Here is a 12647-nt window from a genome sequence, read left to right on the forward strand (position 1 = left end):
TCCGCCCCCCCCTTTTTTTCTTAACAGAAAAGGTAATAAAAAATAAAAAAAAAAAAAAAAAAAAGTAGGTCAGCCTGGCCCCAGGGACAAACAGTATTTTAGTCTCCGTTCCTGTGCAGCCCCTGCACCGAAGTGCAGCCCAGTTGGCACAAGCTCTTTGGGGACAGCCTGAGTGCAGCGCGGTGCAGAGAAACCCCTCCTGGGGAGGCTGGACCATGCCGCAGGCACCAGGGCAGAAGTGATGGGGCACCCCCCCGGTGGGAGGTGACAGTGGAGCCATGTACACTCACTTCTGTGAATTTGGCCCATTTGAGCACAAGTGTCAAATTTGCCCAACATTTGCTCATTTAAGCTCGATTCCCTTAACATTCTCGCGTTTAATTCCTTGTGAATTCAAGAGGTTTCTTTTTAAAATGAATTTTGCTTCTAAAGGAAGGTAGTATCGTGTTTTCCTTAGTCTCCTGTGAATCATCTGTTCATCTTATAGTTCCTCCTTCTGTCACTCTCTGTGTACGGCATTTGGTTTTGCTGATATCTGGAGGAAAGGCTGGATGAATAACTCTGACTCCCTACACGTGTATTTGATTTCCTGCTTTCTCGGGTTTTCTGTGCCATCATGAGCAAGTCATTTCCTGCCTCCCCTCGCCTTTCTGTGAGGAAGGGGAGTAAGTGCTGCTATTTTGAGAGCAAAATAATGAAATGTTTGAATTGCCTGAAATGTAAAGCTGCATATGTGCTCGGGTGATGAATACTTGCCCACCTTCCTCCCTCCTCACGGTGGATCATATTATTCTCAGTACTTTTTCCTCTTTTGATGCATGGGAAAGAATTTGCAAAGGGGCTTGGTGCAGGATGCAGAGGCCTCAGGGTCCAGCCGTGATTATGGGACCTGTGACTTTCCTGACGCAGGCTCTGGGAACTCATTTTACATTGTCTCTCAGTCTGGTTAAGCCACTTATTGCACTTTGCAGCAGTTTGCGAGAATGCAACGTTTGATATGTTTGTTGTCCGTTTTCTGCTATTTATTCAGGCTCCGGCCCAACAACATCCTGACTTTTCTTGGTGCTAGTACACAGCATATGGGTAAACAGGGTTTAACGTATCTGCTCACTTAGTTGAAGAAGCTTTACTTTCCCCAGGAATAGAAAACATCACAACAAAAGTTGGGCAAACAGACTTTGTGCTTGGACTGGCAGGTTTTCCTGCCATATGATGTATGTGTCTGTCTGCGCACTTCCATCACGCTCCCGACGTAGTTTGTCAGATCCATCCTGACACCCCATTCAGATGTGCATCAGCCCCTGGCTTGGTGGGCACATCTTCCAGCCACAGCAGTGGGATGCACGGGTAGAGTGCACCCAATATGCACTTTAAAAATGCATTACTTTAAACACCTAATCTAGAGAAAGGTCTGTGTTTGCCCGTTTGCCCATTCACCTTTTGGTAGGGAGAGAACAGGTAGTGTGTTAAGATTGCATAATAAAATAGAAATGCTCATTAATTAATGTAGGTAAAGACCTTTGGAGATTAAAATGAAGTACATAACGTTGCTTTAATTTGTTTAGCCTCCGTCTTCTCCACCGTAACAAATTAAGTGATATGCAGGACTTCAATCTGATGAGTATATGCGGAAAGTAGTAAGTAGTTTCAATATTAATGTCTAACCTTTGGGCTTTTCTACAGACTAAGTCAATAAATGTGACTGCTGCTATACTCCGTCTGATCCAGCAAATGACACATCATTGCTTAGAACGTAATGAGTGTTATTATGACCTTGACTTAAATATTTCCTGAAGAAATTTGTTCCGCTTTCATATCTCGCAGTAACAAATCCATCTGCAGACAGACGCTCTGCTTCTGAATGGATATACTGCATTAGCAAAATTATTGTAAGACATGATTAATAGTCTTGTGACAAAGTTACATGTGGAGGGGGAAGATACATGCTGCTTTCATGATTTTGCCTTTAGAAGTTTACAGAAAAAAAGGAGAATACAAAGTCAAAAGGCTTTGCTTTAAAAAAATACACCAAAACAAGCAATCTGCATGTGAACGGATTAACGGGCAGCCTTTGTGTTCAGGGACAAAAGAACAAGAAATTGAAAACACGAGCTCACCATTAAAAACAAATCCACATTAAACATCTTGCATTCATCCCACCACTCCATCAATTCAAAAGCAGTGTGTTAACTTAATAGTCCATGATGAACACTTGCAAAATCACATTTTTCATTATAAATATTTCAGATTCCTTAAAATACTTTTGAAGTAAAATGTCAGAAGGCAGCTTTCTATGAAATTGCTAAATATAACGAGTGCTGTAGGAAACTAGACTAACAGTCTGCGCAGAGAAGTCCTCCAGTGTTTTTCCTGTTACTAGAGAAAATTCGTTTTAAAAAAGCAGGTTAGCCAGAATCCCACCTGCTTCACTCCACAGAATGGCAGGAAAAGCAAATGGCTATTAAGGAAATAATATTATGCTTACCCCAGTCAGCACAAACAAAGCAACTCCTGTTCACTGCTGCTCCGGCTCGGCTCCCGTGGTCTGCGGAGATTAGAGCCCGCCTGGGTGCTCACCGGCAGCGGGGAGGGAGGAGATGGCTCCGCCGTGGTGGTAACCAGGCAGCGCTTCACGGGGAGTAAATTGCCACGAGCACGAGCTGCCTGTGGGTGTGCGTGTGCGTGCACGTCGCTGTCAATAACGGCAGCGGTACCTGGCAGCGCGGACACGGGAACCCGAGCGCTTCGCCGGCAGGAATTGACTCAAGCTGCTGCCGGGAGAAATGGTGCACAGTGTGCAGCAGCAGCTGCTCCTCGCAAGTACCGAATCTGGTATTGAAATATTCCTGGGTGGAACGCAAATATGATTTGCCTTAATCAAACAAATGACTTCTTGGTATTAAAAAAATGCCCCGTTTTCTTTTGTATGATTTTGGGAGTTCTGTGGGGCCGCACAGTGGAGCGGGACTGGACCGGGACAGGGTTTCCTGCTGGGATGCTCCTGCACCCCAGCCCTCTCCTCTCCAACGCTGGGAAGGTGATGCTCTCCACCATTTTTAGATGGTAGAAAACCATGGACAAAAAGCATTGCAGCAGAGACTAATCTCCATCACCAGAGTTTTAGACTATTTCAAACCATGCAATGGCTCTATTTTGTCTTTCAAAATCTCCCTGTGTGCACCTTCCCAAGAAGCACAGCACATATGAATACAGGAAATATTAATAATTCTTTGAATCTTTTCTGTACTGTAGGATTTTTAGAGATGGCAATAACAACTTTACTGACTGCACTCTCAATTGATTTACACTGCCATCTAGAATAATGCATGAAAAAGGTACGTATCGCTGCAAAGTTTAGTTTTATATCAGGAATAAATCAACTCTGAGGCAATACTAGAAATTCACATTATTTTTCTTAATTTTTTTTTTTCAGTAGCTTAGTTCCAAGGTGAAGGCAGTTTAGTACTCTCCATTTCTTGGTTGGCTGGACTCCATCACTGTGAACTCCATAGTGTCGGGGATTTTGGTCAGAATTTCTGGCTGTGGATTTGAATGTTTAGCACTAGGTTTTGGTGGAATTTGCATTGATCTGATCTTGAAACCCTTGTAAAGCTTCACCTGTTTCTCCCTTTAACGTCTTTCATGTGGCAGCACCAAAAGCCTTTGTGTGGCCCCGTCTGTACCCCCTCTGGAGTGAGGGGGAGCCAGTCCCACCCCTGGCATCACGGGTGAGACACCAAAATCAGAGTAACGTGAGGTCATTTGTTAGGGTATGTGTATATATACACACACCACATGTATAGATATATGCCCTAGTGTGTATGTACGTATAAACATGGATGTGCAGGTCAATCCCTCTGGTCCTGCTGCAGCACAGACGTTTCCATTTGCACCCCTGTGTAAAACCCATGGCAGCTGGCAGACAGCAGAAACCCTCGGCAGGGAGGCACAGCGCCTGTCCCGGCCGCTGGATGTGTGTGCCCGCGGTGCCCGGTGCCCTCCTGCGCCCGGCCAGGGGCTGTAGCCCGCTGTGCCTCGGGACAGACCTGGAGTGAGAAAGGTGCTGGCCACTTCTGCCTCTTGCTCTTTCATTCCCATCTATTAAATCCAGTTTTAAAACGTAAAAACAGTTTAGTGCTTTCAGTATTATCTTTGTCATATTCAGTTCTCAGGTAATTTCTTATTATTTTATAAGATTCTGGATTTCCTTATTAACTTCTTTTACTTTCTCAAAAGCTATTGGCAATCCTATCCTAACTAGAAATTTAATAACCACAGTTAAAACCTGTGTTGTGAGATAACACAGAAGCAAAAGACACCCTGGGCCACGGAGGGCATTTTAAGATAGATTCAGTTGAAGGAACCTACGTACCCGCAGCAGAGCCGAGCGCTGCCCGCTGGCGAGGTGGCTGGTAGGCGGGCACAGGGGAGGCAGAGGAGGAAAGCAACAAGTCCTTTATTGAAATAGGTTCATTATGATGATAATTCCAAACAGAGTGCTAATAGGGAGAACAAACTGGCATCCATCTTCCCTGTGATGCTGGTGCCTGACCCCTGGGTTTTGTTTGCCTCGCATGGAGGAGCGCTCGCTGGCCCTGTGCGGGGGGGCACCGAGTCAGGCCAGGCTGGGTTAGTTGTAGGGTGATTAAGGGGAAACGAAATTAAAAATGACACGATTTGTGATAATGCAATTGCTTTGGGAGAAGTTTAAGGCAGAGATAATAAGAACAAAGGGGAAACATTTACTGCGCTCCAGTCCTTGGAGTTTTTGTGGTGTTATTAGTTGTGTTGAATAGGAGATGGCTGTGATAAACTGGTGTGGGTACGCATGCCTTGTCTTGCTTCTGTAGCACTTGCTGTAAAGGTATTATAAATCTTACAGAAAGAGCACGACTGCAGCAGGGCGATGCTAGGGACAGCCGTCAGAAGTAGGAAGAAAGTTGCCTGGAAAAATGGAAAGCAGAGCAGGGCTCTTCAGTATGTGAGAGCTGCAGCATTCCTCCCATCAGCAGCATTCCTCCGTTTTTCTTTGTCTGCAGTTTGGCCTTCAGAACCATACTGAGAAAAACACCAACAACCCAGTGGGAGCGAGAGGGAAAAGCTCCCTTGTGGGCTTTGCTGTGGAAAGAATCAATCAAGATGGTGGCTCTCAACCTTGCCTGATAGAAATCGAGGGCAACAGGCAATTCAGTTCAGGGACTTTTGCTGAGTCTCAATGGGCTCGAGTTAAAACAGCAGTTATTAACCAAAGACACTCAGAGCAAGCAACAGTCTAGCTTTTAATGGCATGAATCAGAAGTGAGGAGGTGTGATGGAAACCAACAGCACAATGTGCAAATTACAGCAGCCCGTTTGCAGAGGTGTTCGAAAGGCGCCGTTAGCCCTGTCCCTGCGGGTCCTTCCCTTCTGGCGAGAAGGGACCTGGAACGCTTCTGTGAGTTTTTGCAAAGAAGCAAGAAAAGAAAATATCTTCTGAATACTATCAGTGAGAGGGCAAACAGGGCAGCAAGGCCATTTGTGCAGGAGGCGCATGTGCAGGGGTTTTCAAGGAGGGAAGTTTTGAGGTGTGACACCCTGAATGGAAATACAAACTCAGAAAGCAAATACAAAGAACCAGTGTTGGTAATCTCAGGGTTTTCCAGGAGCTTGACTCATGGGTTGTAAATCCTAGGGCCTGGCAGCACCACAAGTGCAATCCCCAGGTGGACACGCTCAGGGGTGTGACAGCCTTGTCGCTGCCTTTGCTCAGCTGTAGCATCCCTGGAACTCCCAGGCTGGTGCCAGCAGAGAGCACTGCAGCACAGCCAATGACAACAACATGGACTTTGGAGCACAAATAAATAAATAAGGACTTTTATAAGCAAAGCAGCTGGGATTTCTGAGTGGTTGGTCAGGGGGAGGTGTTATTCTAGGTGAGCTCCTTGAAATAACGTGTGATTCAATAATGTATTCCTCTCAAGTGGAACCTGTAAGCATTATTTGCTTTCCTTTGTTGCCTTAAAACACAGACACTGACTGTAAAGCAAGGAGGTTTCTTTATAGTGTGATTGGGAATGAGTTGATGATCCAAAGCTGCTGCTTTGAATCTATATTGTCTCTGCTGGAAAGAGTTGCTTTTTTCTACAGGCTTTACTTTTATAAATAAAGTGGTTAAATTGGTAACTGAGTTATCCAAGGAACTTAGCCGCAGGTTTAGCGCATTCTTCTTAACCTGGTAATTATGGTCCTGGGAACTAAGTGGTAACCATTCATTTTGAAATAGTAAAGAACCATATAATTAGCTCCTGATAGGCATGCGTTGTTAATTAATCTGTTCAATGGTACGTTTACTGTACAGCTTGATTATCTGTCCCTAAATAATTCCAGCTAGCATGTCTCTCGTATTGCCATTGATTTCATAGGAAACTGTCTTTCTGGGACATGTCCTGACCCACTGTACACACCACCATCCCAAAACTTACAGCCACCTCGTGACCTAAAGATCAAACATTGTGGGTTTGGGTTTGAGACTGAATTTCTTCACCTGAAGAATGGCTACTTTTGAATCACCTTTAGTCTCTGCTGCACAACGACTGTCCACGTGAGGTATATTTGATCATGCGCCCAGGTGCTTGGCCATCCTGCTTGTTGGCTTTCAGCCCCGCATTCCCGGTCTGCGCGGTTCCTGTCATATAGCGCATTTCCCATGTTGATCGTTCATGCTCAGAGTTGACTAATAGTAAGTAGCAGCCAGTTAGGAACCTAAAAGGGCCTTTCATTAGCTTTTTGAAAAAATAAGTACTAATTATGTAGGTTTGGATAGATGTTTACTCGAGGGGTTAACTACGCATCTGTAAAAAGCAAAACTTTAATTTTGTGCATCTGGGGAGGAGAGGCTCAGGAAATCGTGGTGACTGCTGGCTGGCGATGCCTGTGAAGCCTTGAAAAGGTCATCCTTTCCAACCGCTGCTGTGACCGCTCGTCACTTTGGAGAGCCGCAGAGGGAACGACCGTCTCTTGCTGGAAAGGCGGAGAGAATCAATGCAAAGGGCGGGCAAGGACAGCCCTGGTCCACGTTTCCTTTTATTTCCTATGCCCTTACTGCAGAAGTGCTGTGGATGCATGGCAGGCTGGTCCCACGGCCGCCTTGCCCAGTGGTCCCGTGCTCTGCTCCCTGCTGCTGCTGTTCGTCGGCCACGGGCTCCCTCTGGCCATTGCCCTGGGAATTTCGGCCTGCGCAAGGGCTGGGGACCGGGACTGTGGTGGAGAGTGGGCTTCGGCCTTGGCGGTGCGTCTGGCAGCATCCTCTGAAAGTTGTCGGTGCCATGCCTGTTCTGAACGGGAAACTGGCCATCTTTGAATGGCAGGAGACCTCCCTGCTACGTCATCCCATTGGGGAGAAGGTTTAATATATCAGTTGTTACAGAAAAAAAAAGATAATGGGAGCAATAAAATTCAGAATTGCGAGAACAATTATTTTTGCACCATGTAATGGCTGTTAAAAACCAAAACTATTAAGGCATTCCCAGTAAAAATATAGCTTTCTTTTTTCAGTTAAAAAAGAAATCATTCAGGATGCTGAAATCTGGCTGAAAGAGCAGTTTTTCTTTGTCTGCTTATTACTGTGTGCAGTAAATAATCAAGGAGTTAACAGTATTGTAGAATTTAGCTTAAGAAAGAATCCAATTACATTCTTCCGGGCTCGTCTCATATGGGATTATGTGTGTTTCTGTTAAGATTTTTTTTCTCTTGGGCCAGATAGCAGCTTCAAATAACTACTTCTGTTTTATCTGTGATTACAGGTGCAAGAACAAGAAGAAAAAACTCTCTTGTAAGTGATATACTGACACCACCTTCCTGATCTGCTCAGCAGTCTGTGAGGAGGATGGAGACAGCCTTGACCTGGGTTTCCATTCCCTCCCTCGCTGCTGCCGGTCACGCAGCCGGTTGCGCCCTGGCTCTACGCATGCCTGGGGAACACGGCAAAACACTGGGAAGGGCAGTTAAGGTATAAGGAGAAGATGCTGAAAAACTGCGCACATCGCTTCTGGAGAAGTATGTGGAAGTCCTACCAAACCAGCTCCACATTTAGAGTATCACATGAGAAACATCGTGAAGTTTGGAGAGCAGGTTGAATTATCAGAAAGAAAATGGGCATTTTTAATAAACTGATATCCTGGCTGCTTTTGTGTTATCCAGAGTTTGTAGGTGGCTCCGCGTACCTGTAAAATACCCCTCTCGAGGTAGAGGAACTTACGCAGCAAAAATACTGGCTAGAAATCAGTGTTTAGGAGGCTGCTCATGAAATCATTTTTCATGACTCTCTGGATTACCTTTTGCTCTCAGGTACAGTATGATGGCAGTCTAGATATCTTTTACATGAGTGATATCTTCAGCATAATTGCCACATAGACTGATTTACGCAATTTCCTGGGCTCACTGTCGCTGCTTCTCTGGTGCTTCACAGCAAGTTTTAAAGAACATGGGACTGGGCTATGGACCAAAAGGAACTGTCATCCATCGGGAAGGTCGAGCAAGCGCGCAGCACAGCGAGGCAGAGCGGCAGGACACGAGGGCTAATTTTTGCAGGAGCAGGAGTGTTTGTTTTGCTTTTTGAGTGATGACAAGTGAGCAAACAAGATCTGAATTTCACATCTGCTCCAAAGACTTCTCTTACTCTCTGTAAGTAGCCAAAACATATCAGGAGTTGGTAAGACAACATGTCTGATGGATTTATGCTTTTTTTTCATCAGCTTGCTGAGAAGTGGAAGCTAGATGACAAAACATTTCATAAGTAGTCACAGAGTCCATCTCTTGGCATGTGGGAGTACTGATAAAAGCCGGCTTTGCCTGAAATGGTAAACTGCACTTTCATAGCCTTGATTGGAACTCTGTAACATTGTCCTCACATTTCCCACGAGACCTGATGGACCATCAGCACTTGGACGTGTTCGCTTTACTCACTTATGTGTAAGATGACCAGAGACATGGTTTAGTATAATTTCCCGCGGTGCTGTTACTCATAATGGGCCATTACCCCAGTTTGGTGATGTTTGGAGAAATTTTTATCTGCCTGGATCCTGCTAGGTGTAATTATTCAGAATATCTGTTTTCTGACCATTTGAAAATAGCTGTGGGATGGCTGCTGGCAGCTAACATGTCTGCTGTGACACAGGGAATAATATCCAAACCTATTTAAATAATCTTTTTTCTGTTCTGTTTAAAGAGATGGCAGTTATTCTTATGGGTAAATAGACTACCTTCCAGGTACTCTGTCATCTTTAGACACACCATGCAGTTCATTATAGCAGCACTAAATCAAAACCACTTCTTGTCAGAAGGAACCTTCCCACCTCCTTCCTATGAAATTTGACAGGGTACATGGCAGATAATGGCTTTCCTGCTCAGGTGCCCCGCCGGTCTGTCTCAGCCGCACCATCTAAGTAGGTAATTGAGATGGTGACATAGTCTCTTCCCCCCCCCCCCCCCCCCCCCCCCGTAATCAAAACAAAAAGTTTATGGAGTGGTCCCATCTCCTTCCCCCCCCCCCCCCCCCCCCCCGAAGTAAAAGTTTTCTAAGCACGTTAGAGAATAAGGCTAGAATAGCTGAGTAAATAAATGGATGAATTACTCAAATATGTGCTGAACGTCCCTGGGATTTTGCATGCTGGGAAGGAAAACCACAGAAGGTGGCGAGGGAATAGAGCCGACGTGCCCGGGGAGTCGCTAGCTGTCGGCAGACAGACAAGCACACCCCCGGGTTCGCAGCCTTTATTTAGCTAAACCCTTTTCTCAGTTGTTTTAAGCAGGGGCGGTTTAAAAACGCAGCCTCTGCTCCTCACACAACCGCAAAAGCACAGTGCCTGCGGCGGGGGCGTCCTCTCTCCGGCACCCCACGGGTCCCCTCGTCCCACACGGGCACACGCGTATGGACGTCGTGGACTGCGTGGTAGTGATGAAAGAGGTGCTTAGATATCAATGTGGTGAAAATGAGTTTTTATTATTAAGGTCTAAAAGTCGGTCAAGCTACCTAGGTGGTCAAGTGGAAGAAGGTGATTTTTAGGTCCATTTTTCCCACTCCCAAATATCCAATTTTTTTTAGTGAAATTGGCAGCAAGAGAGTTGTCCCCCAGTGAATGACAATGATTTAGGGTACAGTGATGAACATAAACCCCAAAGTTAGAGCGGTGCAGGTGTGTTCCTTAGCCCAGCCCTTTGCCAAGGATTTTTCATATAAGACCAGAATTATGACAACGCTTAAAACCAGCATGAAAAGTGCTATAGCTTCTATCATTTGAGATTTATATTGATGGGTTTTGTACCACAGCCACCTCCCTCCTCATAAAGCTGCACATCAGCTTTGAGATGCTAGAGAAGAGACCACCTGGCTTTCTCCTGATTTATTATGAGAGTCATCTGGTGCCATTTGATTCCTTCCAGTATGAAGCCATTCATTATTTATATTGCGAAGAACTAGAAATAGCTGTCAGGTGTCCGTTTTCAGGTTGGCATTGGCAGAGAGGAACGCAGGGTATTCTGAGCATCCCTACCAACCTGCAAGATGTAAAAGAGAAACTGCCCTGAGGCCGCCTTAGAAGGAGCAAAATGGGGAATTAATGTGTTATTTCTATGTGAGATGCTGCTCGGGACTCCCGTGCTGGCATGCAGAGTACCAACGCGCTGTGGGGAGATGCACGTCCCGCTTACCACCACCTGTATGCTCACAAACAGCTCCAGACAGCATGCAGAGGACTTAGGACTTTTTTTCTTTCTGCTTAAACCAGTATGTATGTTTTGAGCTCCACTGATCTTAGTCTGTGAGGTTCTCCTGAGGTTAAACAGCTGTTTTGTTTTTGCTTGGTAAATAGGTTTCTTGGCTGTGATCCTTATTGTTTTACATCTTGAAGTTTCATTTCAAGCTTCTGGTTCATAATAAGCTTACAGCTCAAATCGCAGCAAAAGCTGTAAGCATCTCTCACAAGGGTATGGGGGGAAATCACAAAAAGAGTTTAAGTATGAGATGGTGATAGCACACCAGAGCTACCGCCACACAACGTGAAGGTGGATTTAATATGACAGCTTCATGGTTACAGCGTCAAATTTTTTATTTCCTGTGTGCACGTGGGTGATTTGATCAGTGCTGCCTTCTCTTGAGTTACAGCGTAAAACCAGATTTGGAACAAAAAGAAAGGTGAAAAGACAGACAGGATGGGCGCTGGAAGGAGGCATGGGATTCAGAGCCAGGAAGATCAGGCTTCTTGGGAAAAGGTGGTCCTTCTGCAAAAGAAAAGCCTCTGTAGAGGCAAATGCAGACTTGAAATCATTCTCACGTGGTGTTTCACTGAATTAAAATGTTAATATTTTCTGCAGATAATTAATAGAGAAGCAGATGAATAGCAAAGCCCAGCCTACCAGATACTTCCTAGCAAAGCATTTTCTCATTATTTTCTATTGCCTTCTTCCTCTGGTTAAAAAAAATACATCCAATCACATATGATATGTTAGTGCAGATCTCTGCCAGCGTAAGGAGCCAAACAGTGAGTATCCTGGAGGATGCGGATGCCAGCTTCTTGGGGGACAAGAGGGACGCTTGCCAAAAGCAAGATAGTTTCCAGAACTTACTAATGAATTTGCAGAGTTATCACAAAATTCTATGGCCAGGCATCTCACTAGTATGAAAACTATTTATTCATCGTGTTTTTACTTTGTGCTCTTGTTCAGCACAAAACACTTCATATTTGATTTATTAAACCCAAATGAACAATTTTACCAGCACTGGGGTGCACCACTCACAGGCGGGACACGGGATGTGCAGTTTTTACCAGCATTTCGGTCCCGCTGAGCAGCTGCATTTGACACTGCTGTTGGCAGGATGACACGGTTCATTTTAGATGACCTTTAATTGCTGCCCTTTCCTCTTCATTGTCTTTTTAATGTATTTCGGATGCACCTTTAGCAGACAGTGACGATTCTCTGCAAACCGCTCTCTGGGTACCTTTTATCTGAAGCGTAGTGCAGGGTGCTGCTGCTCCCTACCTTGTCCCGTGGAAATGGACTTTCACAGGGACCATATGTTTTGCTGCAGCAATAGTGGCTATTATATTCCATTAGCATGCTGTTGATTTGCAAAATATTGACTCCTTGAGCAAAGGTTTTGCCACAGAATGGCTTTTGCTGTCGGGAGAGAGCAGAAGATGGGATTGTTTCCCAGGATGCTATGGGAATGGGATTCCAACCCGCTGCTTGCCGTACAGCACGCTGGGAGCAGGTACAGTCCAGCAGGCTGGGCTGGCGCTGTGTTCATGTCACACACACCCCCCCCATGCTACACATTCTGCCAGTGAAACCATGTTTATCAGCAAAAGTTTATTTGAACGTTATTAATCTTTGAGGCTCAATATTTGTTTGCTTCCCTCCCCGTACTGCAGAAGCCTACGCTCACTTCTCTCCCTTAGGAAAAATAAATTTTAAAACCTTTTGTGCAAGAGAAGGAAGAGAAAATCAGACCATTTTCCTGAGGCCACAGAATTTCTCAGCTATCCATTTCAAGGTGTTCATTACAGCCTTTCAACCCGTCCCCTGACTGTTGAGACTGAATTCCCTGCCTGGCAACAGATGGGATGCCACTTTATTTCTAGCAGTTTGTTTGCTTTGATTGAACCCTTAAA

The 12647-nt window shown here is 45.2% G+C and overlaps 1 protein-coding gene across 1 annotated transcript in view; it reads right to left on the bottom strand.

The window, feature by feature from the left end:
• Nucleotides 1-2679, bottom strand: part of CAMK1G (calcium/calmodulin dependent protein kinase IG) — a 16347-nt gene extending 13668 nt beyond the window's left edge. Inside the window, exon 1 of the mRNA XM_009272744.1 lies at nt 2486-2679. The gene's annotated coding sequence lies outside the window, so the exon portion shown is untranslated. The remainder of the gene's footprint in view (nt 1-2485) is intronic.
• Nucleotides 2680-12647: the final 9968 nt, after the last annotated feature.

The sequence above is a fragment of the Aptenodytes forsteri genome, unplaced genomic scaffold (genome assembly GCF_000699145.1).
Source record: "Aptenodytes forsteri isolate BGI_AS27 unplaced genomic scaffold, ASM69914v1 Scaffold142, whole genome shotgun sequence".
Lineage (NCBI taxonomy): Eukaryota > Metazoa > Chordata > Aves > Sphenisciformes > Spheniscidae > Aptenodytes > Aptenodytes forsteri.